The sequence below is a fragment of the Rhinatrema bivittatum genome, chromosome 3 (assembly GCF_901001135.1).
Source record: "Rhinatrema bivittatum chromosome 3, aRhiBiv1.1, whole genome shotgun sequence".
NCBI lineage: Eukaryota > Metazoa > Chordata > Amphibia > Gymnophiona > Rhinatrematidae > Rhinatrema > Rhinatrema bivittatum.
This window is the reverse complement of record NC_042617.1, coordinates 114,046,587-114,063,292: the sequence shown is the minus strand read 5'-3', so window position 1 is coordinate 114,063,292 and position 16,706 is coordinate 114,046,587.

Genomic DNA, 16,706 nt, shown 5'->3' with positions numbered 1-16,706 from the left:
ATTGCAGGAGCTACAATGGATTGAAAATTTAGGGGATCATTTTCTATCCCTATCGCACGCGAAAAGGGACTTTTCGCGTGCAATAGCTAGATAGGGGCGGAGTCTGGGTGGTGTCGGGGCGGAAGCGGTGGAAACTTCGCTGGCGTCAATAAGGTAAGGCCCGTTATCGCCGCCAGTAGCGCGCCCAATAGCATCACCTTTCACAGTGGCGCTATTGGGTGCGAAAGCCAGCAGCGATAACAACGCGGTGGTGCGATCGCTGCTGGCTTTCGCAGGCCCGCCCCCCGCTTTGCCCCCCACCCCCACCCCCCGTTACCGTGGGATTCAGAAGCTGTGCGCCATTAGAAAATCCAAGCCTTAGGGGTTTATTTTTCTGGCAATTAGCTGTATTTGTCAGGTACAAAAAATAAGTATTTATCAGAGTTTTCACCTTCTCCTCTCTTTGGGCCACAGTAGGATAGTGTCAACAGCTGCCCAGCCCGGCTTCTCTTTCAGCCACAGTGGGATAGGTCTGGTGCTGCCCTGCCTCCCTTTGAGCTGCAGAGGGTTGAGGTTTGCCCTGCGTCCCTTGGGCTGCAGCAGGATGGGGTCTGCTGTAGCCCTGCTAAGCCTTTCTTTCAACTGTAGTTGAATGGGATTCTCCATGGCCCTGCCAGGCTCTCCTGGCCCTGCCAGGCATCTTGCAATGGCTGATTTTATCCAGCCATTGTAAGATGCCTCTTCTTGACTGCAGCATCCAGATGACATCATCAAAGTGCCTCCACAGTAGGCCTATTTTTTGGGTTTTTATGATTAAAATCAAAAAATGCATCGGGGCGTTTTATTGGAATTTTGCAGTTTTATCAAAAAATCAGAAGCCCTAAGTGTAATCCACTGTATTAATATGTTTGTACATATTAGTAAAAAAAAAAAAAGAATCAAAAATTAAAATAAACAGTTTAATGTCACCACGTTTGTATTAGTGTTGGATTTTGATTATTTTTCATCACATACACTATCTGCTTTTTAACAGGATTTGTAAGTGTTATTCGGCAATGTTCCACTACTTCACAGTTTCTCTAGTAAATATTTTAAAGCTTTCAAAGCAATATCTTCAAAGAAATATCTTAATGCCAAGCAACTTTATATTTTTATTTTTATGAATGTCTGCATATTGCTCACAGCTTTCATGAAGAACGAGTCTGTGATCCAAGTTATTTGAGGAAAGCTGCTAGAAATGGCAAATGTTGCAAATGCATAGTAATTCATAATAAATGCTTAGACTACTGTGTAGAGATGATTGCTCTTTTAAGAGCAGCCTTGGGACTTGATGCAAATATAACTGTAATTATAACAGAATGCTCTCATATCAGAAATTACTTTCTACTAGCAAGGAACACAAAGGGACATTTAAAAGATCTTCTTGTAAGCAAAATGTTCCTTTAGCAGGAATTTCTGTAAGCCAAATTTACTGTCTAGATCAGTGAGATGGGACACGTCACCAAATTTAATATTAATTTCTCATTGAAACCACATTTTGATGAGCATGCAGGTCAAAAATCTTGTCAGAACAGGAAGCAAAAATACAAAGTCATTAACACTGACATCTGGCTCACTGTATCCTCCATTAATGTTTTACTGGGACAATGCAGAGATCTGAAAGAGCTCAAGTTTAGACCTATGGAAGTTTGGAGCTTAGCCTATAGGAACTATAAAACCATGGAAAAGGTATGCACCTTGAAAGATTGGTGTTCATGTATCATCTCACCTGCAAAACCTATCGCTTAAAAAAGTCTTCTTGTTAAATTTTTCAGAAATATTTCCTCCCCTCCCCCTTCCTCTGGGGCTTACTAAAAAAAACCTGGAGTTTAATTCAAACACTCAATTATCCTAAAATGTATATGCTTCAGTGAACAAATATGTTTTTAGTTATCTCCTAAAAGTATTTATGTTCGCAATTGTGCATCTACCCAAAGTGGAAGAATCTCAACTGGGCAGACTGGGAAAGCAATTTTGGTATTTTTCAGCTTTTCGTTTACTATGTACCTGTTAATCCTTAGTTTGACAAATCTGGTAATGGTTATTGCACAGTCTTATATTCAAGTACTGACTGCTGACAATATTAATATTTTATTTCTTCTTTCAGTTGCTTTTTTTTTTCAATATGTCTTTTTAATTTTTTTTTTTATTATACACTTCTTTTTCAGAAACCTCCTTCCTTAACTCCACTCTCCTGCTGTTTGCTCTATATTTGTGCTTTAGGTATATAAATGTGAAGAGTACATGGGTTTTCTGATGCTCTCATTTACTTGATTCATAATAGTGAGAAATTGAGAATAGCTATACCAAATAAAACTTTATTTTTTCAACTCTTTATTTCTATTATTTCAAATTAACAAAGCACTAAACTTTGTATAAGAACATAAGAACATAAGGCTAGCAATATATGGGTCAGACCATTAAGCTCAGTATCCTGTTTCCAATAGTGGCCAAGCCAGGTCACAAGTACTTGGCAGGATTGCAAGGGGTAGATATATTTCAAGTTACTTATTCTGAGTAAGCAGTGGGATTTCTGCAACTCTAGCTTAATTATTGTTAATGGACTTTTCCTATAGGAACTTGTCCAAATCTTTTTTAAACAGTTATACTAATAGCTTTCACCACATCCTCTGGCAACAAATTCCAGAGCTTAATTTTCTCTTATTAGTTTTAAATGTATTACCTAGTAACTTCATTATGTGTCCTCTGGTCTTTGTACTTTTCAGAAGGGTAAACAACTGATTAACCTTTACTTGTTCCATTCCACTCATTATTTCACAGACCTCTATCATATCTCCCCTCAGCTGTCTTTTATCCAAAGAAACAAAGGTGATTACAAAGCTATAAAATAAAAAAAATATAAACAAAATAACAATATAAACCCTGTTAGTCCCTCTAAATATCCCCCATCATTAGAAGTTAGAAAAGAGGGTGAGTATATTATAGGAGAAAACACAGGAAAAAATCACATAAGAAAAAAAGCAATAATGAAAAGAACTAGAATTCCTGCAATAACAGTTCAAGACTTCTGGATATCAATGGAAGCAGGAGAAGATATTAATACCTTCCTGGCATCTACAAAGGACTTAAGTTGTTCAGGAGAAAACAAAACAATTTGTATGATATTTAACAAAACATTTACAAGGATAACATTAAAGAAAAGAAGCACCTAATGTTAATATATCTTTCCTAAGTGCCAAAAAGCCCTTTCTCCTCTCTTATATAAGTAGAAATAAGTCTGGATATATTCTAAAGGTTGGCCATAGAAATTAACGTTAAGATTCCTAAAATATGAGACTATAACCTTGCTTATATCCATATCAGTTATAAAAGAAACCAATAATGTAGACAGTTCAATGATTTCAGGTCAAGATGTTTCCAAAAATTCAGTCAAATTAAGCATAGGTTCAGAATTATGAAGATCCTGATCTGGAAAACAGTGGTACGAGAAGATGGAACAAATATAACTTTATTAAGTAAAGGAAGAATTTCAGCCAACATATGTAACACTTCTATAAAATATCTTGTAAAAGTTACTAAAAGGAGCTTCTCAATAATCTTAGGAAAATTAAAAATACGCAGGTTAGGCCTCTGAGAAGCATTCTCCAAGAATTCAATCCTATGAGAAAGAGCCCCTTGCTCCTGAATCATAGATGTTTGAATTTTCCCCATATCTTATTTCACTGCAGCAAACCTGTTCTCATGTCCCTGTATTAAAGTTTCATGCCCAGATGCCCGAGGTACCAAATCAGAGGAAAAGGAATCCATTTTTTGTAGCTGTAGCCATTGGGGTAGATTTTTAAAAAATGCGCGTTCGCGTACTTTTGTTGGCGCAGCAGGCGCCAACAAAAGTACGCTGGATTTTAGTAGATACGCGCGTAGCCACGCGTATCTGCTAAAATCCAGGATTGGCGCGCGCAAGGCTGCCAATTTTGGGCAGCCGGCGCGTGCCGAGCCGCACAGCCTGCCTCCGTTCCCTCCGAGGCCGCTCCGAAATCGGAGCGGCCTCGGAGGGAAATCTCTTTCGCCCTCCCCTCACCTTCCCCTCCCTTCCTCTACCTAACCCACCCCCCCGGCCCTATCTAAACCCCCCCCCCCCACCTTTGTCCAGGGATTTACGCCTCCCGGAGGGAGATGTAAATCCACGCGCGCCAGCGGCCCGCTGGCGCACCGAGACTTGACCCGGGGGCGGTTCCGGAGGGCGTGGCCATGCCCCCGGACCGCCCTGGGCTGAAACCACGCCCCCGGGCCCGCCCCCGAAACGCAGCGTCCTGCCTCCAAAACGCCACGTCGATCGGCCCCGCCCCCGACACGCCCCCGACAAAAAACCCCGGGACTTACGCGAGTCCCGGGGCTCTGCGCGCGCCGGCAGGCCTATGGAAAATAGGCGCTCCGGCGTGCAAGGCCCTGCTCGCGTACATGCGGGCGGATTTACGCGAGCAGGGCTTTTAAAATCCGCCCCAAAATTTGGCCAAATTTCGCCACAAATTCCCAGAGATTGTCCAGAGTAACCACAGCCAGTTTTTGAGAAAACTGAGGAAACTCACCCAGAACTTGACTCTCCCCAGGTCCAAAACCAGAGGCAACATCTGCTGGTTCAAAATCCACAGATGAAACAAAATTTCACTGCTGGGTATCAGTAATCTGGTGGTATAGATCCAAGATTGGAACAACTTCAGAAGACGCCAAATCCTCCTCCATCCCCTCCAGCACTGATGCTGAAGCCATATCATCATTCAGCACCGCAGCAACCTCACTGGAGGATTTATGTCTGATCACTGATGGGAAGTCTTGAGCCCAGGGGCTGAGGGAAACCTCATCCCCAGACAAGGCTGACTATCCCTTGCCAAGCTCTGCATCGGGGATCTAAGTACCCGGGGAACAAGGAACCACAAACCATGATAGATTGTCTGCTAGCTGGGAAGGTGAGTAGTTTCAGCAGGGAAAAACGTACCCTTCCTTTTCTGTTTAGGAGCAATTTGTAGGAAATTCTCATCATGAAACCAATGTTAGGCTCAGCAAATTCCATGGCTAGCTCCTTGTTGCCATCTTGCTCCTCCCCCCTAAAGTAAAACTTTAAAGATTAATATTTCCTCAGGAATTAAGTATTTTCTAATAATAAAGAAGGGATTGAGGGGTAGATTTTATAAATCTACGTACGCTCGTACTTTTGTTCGCGCACCAGGCGCAAACAAAAGTACGCTAGATTTTATAAGATACGCACGTAGCCGCACGTAGCCGCACGTAGCCGCACGTAGCCGCACATTTGTGCACCTTGCGCACGCCGAGCCCTGCGCGCGCTGCCCATTCCCTCCGAGGCCGCTCCGAAATCGGAGCTCCGAAATCGGAGCGGCCTCGGAGGGAACTTTTCTTCCACCCCCCCCACACCTTCCCCTCCTTTCCCCTACCCAACCCACCCCTCCGGCCCTATCTAAACCCCCATATCTTTATTCGAAAAGTTGCACCTGCCTTCGGGCAGTAGTAACTTATGCAAGCCAGCTGTCTGCTGGCACGGCAGGCCTCGACACAGACTGCTGTGTCGGGGCACTCGGCCATGCCCCCAGACCACCCACATGCCCCCGAACACCCCCCCCCCCCGAGCCGACACCATGCCCCCTGGCCACGCCCCCAACTGCCCCTTTTTGCAAGCCCCGGGACTTACGCGAGTCCCGGGGCTTGCATGCATCGCCGAGCCTATGCAAAATAGGCTCGGTGTGTGCAGGGGCGTTTTAAAAGGGTTACACACGTACCTTATGCGCGTAACCCTTTTAAAATCCGGCCCTTGATGTTTATGCTCATTTTAAATGCCAGAGGAATTATTTAAATATTCTTACTAGATGTTTTAGGCATAGATTTATTTCAACCCCCAGTACAAAATACAGAACACATTTTATGTAATTTTCTCATCTAAGGTGATGAGAAACCAATTTCAGACTTATAACAATGCTAAAAAAAATTGTATTCAATCATAATGAAATACACATTCAAATTTGGTGTGAATCTGTTTTTTAAAACACTATACAAAATGTATACAAGGGTTCTATTTTATTTAACAGTGTGATGATTCTCTGGGATCCAGTGATCAATTTATGGTAGGGATGTGCATTTGTTTAAAATGAATGTGACATAAAAAATGAATGGATCCCATTCGTTTCATTCATGAGGTCCATGAAATGAATGAGGATGATTTCACAAATGAAACATATCCTATTAGTTTAATTTGCTTTGTCCCATATTCATTTCTATCAGCCATTGATGTTGATAGGCCATAGAAGTCAAAGGGGATCAGAAGTGCCAGTTAGTAGTTGTAATTAAGAAACTAAAGAAGCCAGCCCTTCCTTGTGAAGTCAATGGGGAAGACAGGTGTAAATAGGGATAGCAACAAGCCCTACCCTGTGAGTTATGAGTTACATCATAACCTTGTCATAAACTGAGCAGGATGTGTTAGCAAGAAGACCACAGAAATAAGTTGAACAGCATATCAGAGTGAAGACTTTTTCTATTCCAGCCTATCACTGTTCTCTGGATCAAGTGATAGGCTGGAATAGGCTGATCCTGGAGTTTGTACATGTGTGAAGGTTACTGCTCATTTCTTCTGAGACTTAGTTCTGAAAGGAGGCTATAGGATATACTGAGCTCTGCTCTCACAGAATGTTCAAAAATTCAAACTTCATTTATACTTCAGTTTTATAAAAACTCTTTTTGACTGCCTGTTGCTAGTACTGCTACATTGGTATCACCCATTGAAAAAGGAAAGCAGTGCCAGGCTGCCAGTAGTGTCACACTACCTTCCTGCCATGCCCCCGATATGCCACTCCAGGGGTCTAATTGTAACCATTTTGCCTGCCTGCCTGCCATGCCCCATATACCATCTAAGGGGCCTGACTGTTACTGTTCTGCCTATCTGCAACTCCCCTTATACCACCATAGGGGTCTTGGTGGTACTGATCTGCTTACCTGTCAATCCCCTTATACCACCATAAGGGTCTTGCATCAGTGTTGTTTGTGCTTGCTAGTTTGTTGGCATTGGCTATACTTTGTATAATAGTTTTGCCTGTTATACAGCCCCCCTGTGCCATAGTTTTGCTTGCTGTGCAGCCTGCCCTCTACCAGGGGTCCTCAGTAAGCCCTGCTCCTAGCTGTGCAAGTCACTTCACAGATCACATGATGTCTCAATCCCAGGCCTACTTTACCCAGCCTGTCCAGTCCCTTGGTGCCTCTCAGTTCCTTGACCTGGCCACCTCCTTCTCACTATTCTATCTTGCCTTGCAGAAATCCAGACCTCCTGCCTTGCCTTGTGGTCTCTCTTTGTTGGATTCGTGGACCCTTGAGCTGGCTAGGACCAATGAAAACACACTGTGGGAAGGCCCTCAGTGGATGTTGAAGCCAGGAGGAGACACAGGCAGGAGACCAGGAGGATCTTCATCACTGGAGACCCGCGGTCCCCCCAGGAGGAGCCCGTGAGGACCCGGGCCACTTGGACTTACAAGCGGTCTCCTGAGGCCAGGTGCCAGAGGAGGAGTTCCAGAGGATAGAGAGTAGAGCAGGAGCCAGGAGGCCAACCAGATCTTCACCACTGGAAGCCCGCGGTCCCCCCAAGAGGAGCTCGTGAGGACCCGAGCCGCTTGGACTTAGGTGAGGCCTCCTGGATGGAAGCTGAAGTCAGGAACCAAAGGACGAAAGCCGAAGTCAGAAGCCAGTGGACGAAAGCTGAAGTCAGAAGTCAGTGGACGAAGCCGAAGTCATGAACAGCAACTAACAACTCTATGATGAGTGAACCTCGTTGCAAGGCAAGGCATAGGACTCGTTGCAGGCTTTAAATACCCTGGAAGCATCTGACATCATCATAGGGCAGTGCTTAGATTTCCCACGCTGGCCCCTTTAAATGCGGAATCCCTGCACGTGCGTGCCTAGGGGGTGGGGCCAGCCATGGAGGATTGGCGGCGTCTCCCTCGAGGAGGGAGCGCCACAGCAGGAGCCAGGCCAGCCCATGTCGGCAGGAGCGAGATCCCAGCAGCCCGGTCCGACCCCAAGGTAGGTGGAGGGACCGGGGCACGGGCTGGGACCATAACATTCTTGGTCTCTTTCCTTGCTCTATGGCTTCCCTGTCCTACTTTGTAGCCTTCTAGACTTCCTTGCCTTGCTCTGTGGCCTCCTGGGCCTCTCTGTCCTGCCTTGCAGCCTCTGGGCCTCCTAGTTACCTTGTTCAGTCTTGTGTTCTGTTGGGCTTTCTTGTTTCATGTTTAGTCTTGTCTTTGTCCAGTCCTTGTTCAGTTCTGCCTTGTCCTGTCCTTGTTTAGTCCTGTCCTTCTCTGGTCCTTGCCCTGCCCTGCCCAGTTTAGTCCCTTGTCTATTTCCCAGGCCTTGCCCTTGTCCTTGGTTCCAGCTCCCAGCCAGTACCTGTATCCAACTCCCTGTCAGTTTCTGAAGCACCATGATGTTTGCCCGGAGGAAAGTCCTACTAACCCCCAGAACCCAAGGGCTCAATCTGGAGGGGAGGAGATTGGTTAGGCAGAAGATCAGTTCCAGTCTTGTCCTGTAGTTCTGTATCACTCCTGTAGGGGTTCTCTCTGATTCTAGCCTGCCAGACCATGACACTTTGTCCCCAGACAAAAAATATGGAAAACTTTAAAAAAATATGTTTCTCCTGCATAGTCCACCCATTTTATAATTCATCCTTTTCTTCTAGCCCTCTACAATCTCAGCCTGGTTCTCCCACCCAGATTTTTCTTATACTAGGGTAGTTTATACAAAAATCCCTCAATTTGAAGGAAAAAATACATGCAGAAGAGAATTAATTTCCATGATTCAAGTGTGGTAAAAGTATAAAAAAGAAAGATCTCATGCAAAGCCAGCAAATCAAGAAATGGAACAGCCTGAGATCAGCTACAGAATATGGGAAAAGGTTTATAAACAGAGCAACCCTCACAACTTACCAGGAAAACTAAACTATACCAATTAGAAACCATTACATGTTCTGAATGTAGTAACAGTTTCATCTGAAATCCAATTTCACATGAAAATCAAAATCACCCAGCAGCTAGATCAAGCAGGGAATGTGATTAAAACTTATGTCAAGAAAATGATACTTATCACAGTTTATTCTCTTATACTGAATCTGACAATTGGCAAGTGCTTCAACAGAATAACTGGCATCTTCCTTGCCACTTTACTTTGCTCATATATCTCTTATGCTACACTTTGGATGTCTTTGTGCCACTCAGTCTCTCTGCTATTTCCATATTTTACACCTTGGAGTACTTTTTGCCACTGTGCCTTTCTGCCTTTAAACCTTGACTGGTTACTATCACTCTGGGGGGCTGCTTTGCACCTCTTATGTTGCTATTCTGTCTCAATGCCAACCTTTGTGCTGCTTGGTCCCTTTATCAGTGCCTTGGGATTTTTCCTGTTTTGTTCCCTCTTTATAATGACTTAGGATGCTGATGTTACTTTTGGTGCCATTTTGTCTTTCCTGCTTCCATCAAGGGTTCATACCACTGTTGCTGATGCTCTCTTTTGGGGTGTGCTTCCCACACTAGCTTTCTTATTGGTTTGCTATACTTGGGTGTTTTGCTGCCAGAATGAAAATATGTGAACAAAGACAAAAAGTACAGCTTTCTACTACCATGGCACCTTTTCAATAGATCTTCTTTCTCTTCAAACACTCCACAATCACAGCCTGGTTCTCCAAACCTGTTTAATGGTTGATTATAATGGACTGGTTTGACCACATAAACCATCAGTCAGAAGGAAGAAATATAGGCACAAGAGAAAAGATACTCAAGAGAAATCATTTTGATATCTTGAATATGATAAAAGTTACAGTAGTGAGAGAAAACTCATGCAAAACCAGAAAATCTGGAAATGGAACAGCCAGAGTTCAGCTACAGAACAGGGAAAAGGTTTATAAATATAGCAGTCTTCCCACCAGTAAAACCAAACTACACTCATTAGAAATCATTACATGTTCTGAATATAATAATAATTTAATTCAGAAAGCCTAATTCACAAGAAAATCAAAATTCCACACAGCAGCTAGATCAAGTCCAAGCAGGAAATGTAACAAAAGCTTATATCAAGAAAATAATAACTTATCACAGTTCATTATCTTATACTGAATTATACAATTGGCAGGTGCTTCAACAGAATGACTAGCATCTCCCATGCCTCTCTGCCTTGCTGCTAAACCCCTCATACTATACCTCAGAGGTGTTTGTGCCACTCAGCCTTGCTGCCATGCCTATACTTTAGACCTTGAGGCAGAGGTATGAACAGCGCAGTAAATATCAGCGAAGATTTGATGTTATTTGGTGTGCTGAAAGGTAAACAAAGATGATATTTATACATTGTACTCTCGATCTAGCTTGATAGCAGTTAGGTAGAAGTGCATCAAACTAGGTTGAGAGTACATTGTAGAAATCTCATCTTTGTGTACTTTTCCTCATTCCAAATCATATCAAATCTCCACTGATGTATACTGCACTGTTCGTACATCTGACTGTGCATGTAAAACTGCACCCCCAAACCTAGGCCACCACCAAAATTTCACCCAGAGTTACTAGTTGCCCCTCCTACAGTGGTATAAAAAGTTGACTAATATGTGTGCCTCCCCAGAGGCCCCCTCTCTCTCTCCTCCTCTCCTCTCCCCTCTCCCTCTCTCTCCCTCTCCTGCCCAAAATTGGATTTGCAAATTTTATCATAAATCCCATTTTGGGCATATCACACAGCATAATGCCAGGAAAAAAAATGTAGTTATTTCCAGCATTAAAACTCGCAGTAATGTGCATTAAACTATCGCACACAACGCTAAGCACCCCTCATTTTAATTTACTCTGCACTAAATCCATCCAAACTCCTCCCATTCAGGAAAAAAATTTTAATTGGCATATGCATCTCCTGATGCGTTATTGCGGGCGTTATGGTGTTATTGCGGGTGTTAGGACCCTAACGTCTGCGATAAGGCCCTAACGTGATTTGATAAATGACCCATTACCTAGCCAAATATGTTTAAATATTAAGGCCAATAAGATTACATACAGTATAAGGGTAAAATTATTCTATGCACAAAATAAGTGTGGGATCTGGAAGTGATCATATCTTTAATCTCAAGATAGCCAAAAACTTGGATAAGGTGATGACAAAAGTCAAAAAGATGCTTGGGTGCATAGAGAGAGGAATTGCCAACAGCAAAAGGGAGGTGATATTGCTCCTGTATAAATCCCTGATGAAACCTTATTTGGAATACTGTGTACAATTATGAATACCACACCTTCAAAAAGATATAAATTGGATCAAGTTTGTCCAGTGACTGGTTATTAAAATGGATAGTGATCTTCATTATAAAGCATATGGGGACAGACTTAAACATCTAAACATGTATAACCCTAGAGGAAAGGTGGGACAGAGATATGGTTTAAATAGCTCCAAGATATCTGTAACGTTTGGCCAGACATGGCATGCCCACGACTGACCACACTTACCCCCAAATGCTGCAAGATGCCGCTGATGCAACAGGAATGCTGCTATGACCACCAACAATTGGGTCCACCAAGGTGCACGCGTGCACGGCACACCAAAAGTTAAAGGCCCTGTAGTGGGAAATCCCATCACTCTTTGATGTCAGTGACCCTACTATGTAAGGCTGTCTCCCTCCACTGCCTTGCCTCAGCAACAGGTCCTCCTGTGTGTTGCAGTACGTGTTATCTTCTTTTCCTTGCCTTGCTGTTCATGTCCTTGCCTTGTTGCCCTTCTTGTCTTGTTCCTGTTGTTCTCCTGCCTCTTTTGCCTTGTCCTGGTCCTCTGTGTCTTGTCTCCACATGGTCCTGTCCTTTGCAGCCTGATTCTTAGTTTTGACCTTGCATTGGACCCTGGACTACTCTCTTGCCTGCCACCTGCCACTGACCATCGCTTCGGATCTGGACTACTCTCTTGCCTGCCGCTTGCCACTGATTTCTGTTTTGAACCTGAACTATGTTTTGCTTGCTGCTTGCCCTCACTCTCAGCCTGTACTCAGTGATTCTCTGATTGCTGCATGCCCTGACCTTAGCTTGTCCTCATATTCTCTTTGTTTTTGCTCTGTGGCATCATCGCCTGTCCTTCTAGCCCCTGGAACCCAAGGGCTCAAGTTGCAGGGAAAGGAGTTGGTATAAGTGAAACCCCAGCTCCGTCCCAGCCCAGGGTACATCTGCCTGCTGTCAACATGGGCCTAGTTGGGTTACCTTCCAGGCTGCACCAACCACACCACAGCACAAGAGTCCATTTTCATTACAGTATCAATACACAGAAGGTGGCCTTCTTTCAATTGAAAGGGGAATGTGGCCTAAAAGGCATGGGATGAGAGTAAAAGGGGGTAGACTCAGGAGTAATCTAAGGATATGTTTCTATACAAAAAGGATAATTGATGCATGGAACATCCTCCCATTAGAGATGCTGGAGAAAAGGACAATATCTGAATTCAAGAAAGTATGGGACAAGATCAGGGGATCTCCAAGGGAATGGTTGGGATTGTAGAACTGAGCAATTTGTGTGGATGGGCAGGCAAGATATACCATATAGTCTTTTTCTGTTTTCACTTTTGTGTATGTCAATGTTTATATCTATGGGTTGGAACAATGCCTATAAATGCATTCCCTCTGCAGCTGTTATTTATCTATCTTCTTTTCTCTCTTACTACACTCTTCCTTGTGAACTTTGTTCATAGAGCAAGTTGTTCTTATCTGTACCTTTCTCCTCCACCATCATCTCATCCCTCTGCACTTTTCACATGTTGTATCTGTGGACCCTTGAGCAGAGGCAGGATTGGCTCTACATGCAGGGCGGAGTCCTGCAGATTTCCACCATTGGCAGGCAGACCAGGATGAGGCACAGACCAGTCAGTACCTTCACCTATATCAGCCCTCATTCCCTCAGGTTGAACCTTTGGGTGCCAGGGCGGCAGGTCTTAGGTGGGGTCTCTGCTAATGGCAGAAGAGAAGGTCCATGGAGGCTGGGTCATAGGCAGGTGGCAGGCAAGTAAATCTGGTGTCCAGGCAAATGGTCAGAGGCAGGCAGCAGCTAGTCGTATCTGAGGTCCAGGCAATTGTCAAATGTCTGGATGGTAAGATGGGTAGGCGAGAACAAGAACAAGTAGACAATGTGGAAGGAACAGTCAAGGATGAAGACAGAAGACAAATCAGAGAAAGCTGGATGAGGACTGAGGACAGGCAGATGAAGACTAAAGACAATGCTGGAGTGGCAGACCTGGAGGAGAGGAGGCAGACAGAGAGGTATATGGATAAGACCTTCAGGGACATCGGAGCCAAGTCCCAACTCCAGTCTGGAAGCCCTGGTGCTGCTTTGGAGAAGGAAGGTCTCATGATCAGAGAACATCAACCTGGTACAGCAGGAAATGATCCTGTAGCAAGGACCTGCTCTCCAGGTTATGAATTATCCTCTTAGACCAAGGATGAGTCTCCCAGTTTTACTGCCCAGGAGGGAAGGGTTAGGTTGGCCATCATAGTTGGTGATTCGATTATTAGGAATGTCAACAGCTGGGTGGCTGGTGGGCATGAGGAATGCCTTTTAACATGCCTACCTGGTGTGAAGGTGATGGACCTCACGCGTCACCTAGATAGGATTTTAGACAGTGCTGGGGAGGAACCAGATGCTCTGGTACATGTGGGCACCAACGACATAGGAAAATGTGGGAGGGAGGTTCTGGAAGCCAAATTTAGGTAGAAAGTTGAAATCCAGAATGTCCAGGGTAGTGTTCTCTGATATGCTCCCTGTTCCTTGAGCAGCTCCCCAGAGGCAGGCAGAGCACCAGAGTCTCAATGCGTGGATGAGGCAATGGTGCAAGGAAGAGGGATTCAGTTTTGTATGGAACTGGGGAACCTTTTGGGGAAGGGGGACTCTTTTTCCAAAGGGATGTTCTCCACCTTAACCAGGGTGGAACCAGGCTGCTGGCACTAACCTTTCAAAAGGAGATAGAGTAATTTTTAAACTAAATCAAAGGGGAAAGCTTGTTGCTCAGCAGTACATGCTTCGGAGGGAGGTATCTTCGAATGATACTAATGAAGCATTAGAGATAGGGCATCCCAACTGAGAGGTTCCAATAATAAAAAAAGTAGTCAAAGAGTCTATAATTTAAAAAAAAACCTCACCTGAACTAAAAGATTCCAATGTATCCCTGTCAACTAAAAAGCAGAATGTTAATACAAACAAAAAACACACTTTGAAATGTTTGCATGCTAATGACAGAAAGTCTAAGAAGTAAGATGGGAGAATTAGAGTGTATAACAGTGAATGACATAGACTTAATTGGCATTTCAGAGACGTGGTGGAAAGAGGATAACCAATGGGACAGTGCTTTCCAAGCTACAAATTATATCACAATGATAGAGAGGAACATCTTGGTGGTGGGGTGGCGCTTTATGTTTGGGATGACATAGAATTTTACAACTTAAAGATCCTGCATGAGACTAAATGCACAATCAGAGTTTTATGGGTAGAAATCCCTTGTGTGTTGGGGAAGAGTATAGTGATAGGAGTATACTACCATCCACCTGGCCAAATTGATGAGACAGACAGTGAAATGCTAAGATAAATTAGGGAAGCAAACCAAATTGGGAATGCAGTAATAATGGGAGATTTCAATTATCCAAATATTTCCTGGGTAAATGATACATCAGGACATGTTAGAGAGATAAAGTTCCTGAACTGAATCAATGACAATTTTATGGAGCATTTGGTTCAGGAACCAGTGAGAGAGGGAGCAATTTTAGTTCTAATTCTCAGTGGAGCACAGGATTTGGTGAGAGAGGTAATGGGGGTGGAGCTTCTTGGCAATGGTGATCATAATATTAACAAATTTGAATTAATGACTGGAAAGGTGACAGTAAGTAAATCCATGGCTGTAGCATTAAACTTTCAAAAGGGAAGCTTTGATAAAATGAGAAAAATAGTTTAAAAAAAATTGAAGATGCAGCTACAAAGATAAAAAGTGTAAAACAGGTGTGGACATTGTTAAAAATACCATTCTAGAAGCACAGTCCTTATATATTCCTTGCATTAAGAAACATAGAAGGAAGGTCAAGCGATTGACAGCATGGCAAAAAAGTGAGGTGAAAGAGGCTATTTTAGCCAAAAGATCTTCATTCAAAAATTGGAAGAAGGACCTATCAAAAGAAAACAGGATTAAGCATTAGCAAGAAACAATATGAAAATGGGGCATTTAAGACCATTGTGGAAAGATTAAATTATTTCTTTGGGTTTACTAATGAGGATGACAGTTTTCAAGGGTGATATGAGAGAGAGAGAGAGAGAGAACCTAGCCATGATGTGGTCACACTAGATAGTATTTATATCTCTATGGGAGGCCCACCTAGTAACTCGAGGTGAGGTTTAGGTAGGAGTGTTTAGGTAGGAGTGTTCTCTCAACCTAGCTTGTAGCTAGGTTGAGAGAACACTGCACAAATCTCATCTTTGGGTGAGTTTCCTCACTCCGAAGGTCATCAAATCTTTACAAGAGAGCACTGTTCCGTTCGTACGTGTTACTTTGAATGTCAAAGTGGCCCCTAACCCCTACACTAATACCTAAACCTCACCTCGAGTTACTAGGTGGGCCTCCCATAGAGATATAAATACCTATTTAGTGTGAGCCTATTATGGATAGGTGTGTTCTCTCTCTCAATCTCTCTCTCTTTCACATAAAGCAATTCTAGTACTCATTACAAAGTGTAAAAAAGATAGTGCTTCACATAGGTATTAGCATAAACTGCCTATTACCATAAAACACACTGCATTTTGATAAATCCAGGCCCAAGTGTTCTTTCTCATTTAAAATATAGTTTCTTAAATGTGACTTCCAGAAATGTGAGTAAATTTCCAAATGCAGATACATGAAAAAAAAAAAATTCAAGCCTTTAAATGTAACTATGGTAGGAAATGCTTGGACTTATTTTTACATTGATGACAATGTACAGTTCTAGTAGGAATAAAATCATTAAGTTTCTTTGAAAAAAAAAGGAGATATAAAGCTGATTCAGTTTTGTTTCTGTGTCACAGAGATGCTGAGACACTCTTTAAAAAACCACTTATTGCAAGACGTCCACTCATAATAAAGGTGTCTGCTGATTACTAAAACAAATTCCTGGGTCAAACCCGATTTACAGTCACTACTGCAAGTCTAAGAAATGTTCAGCTTCCTCAATAAGCATAAATCACACCAAAGTAGTAATAAATTGAGATCCCTATGCTCAGGTCAACTGTTTGTCATCAGAGTCTAATGAGAAGCCACAACATAAAGACGAGAAACTGTGCCTTAGTTTAAATTAAAGCTAGCAACCTGCATAAAGCTGTGATCATAAAAGTGTACAGTGCAGTAGATTTGACATAATTGCCAAATTCAGACTATATTACAGCTGTAAGTCAGATGGAATCTAAAGTATAGAGTGTGCATCTATTCTATATAGTGGCCAAATATGTCTAGCATTACATGTAAAACAAACAATTTTGTACCAAGATTGGGCTATGATTGCATTCTATTTGCTGTTTATTTCAACTGTTATTGACTGAACAGCTTTCCTTCTTAACACAGGCACATATGAATTTTGCAATAAGGAGAGAATGGATTTGTTAAGAAGGGGTGACATTAAAAAAATTGGTATAGCACTTAAACAGACACTACTCCAGCATTTGGTATAATGTCG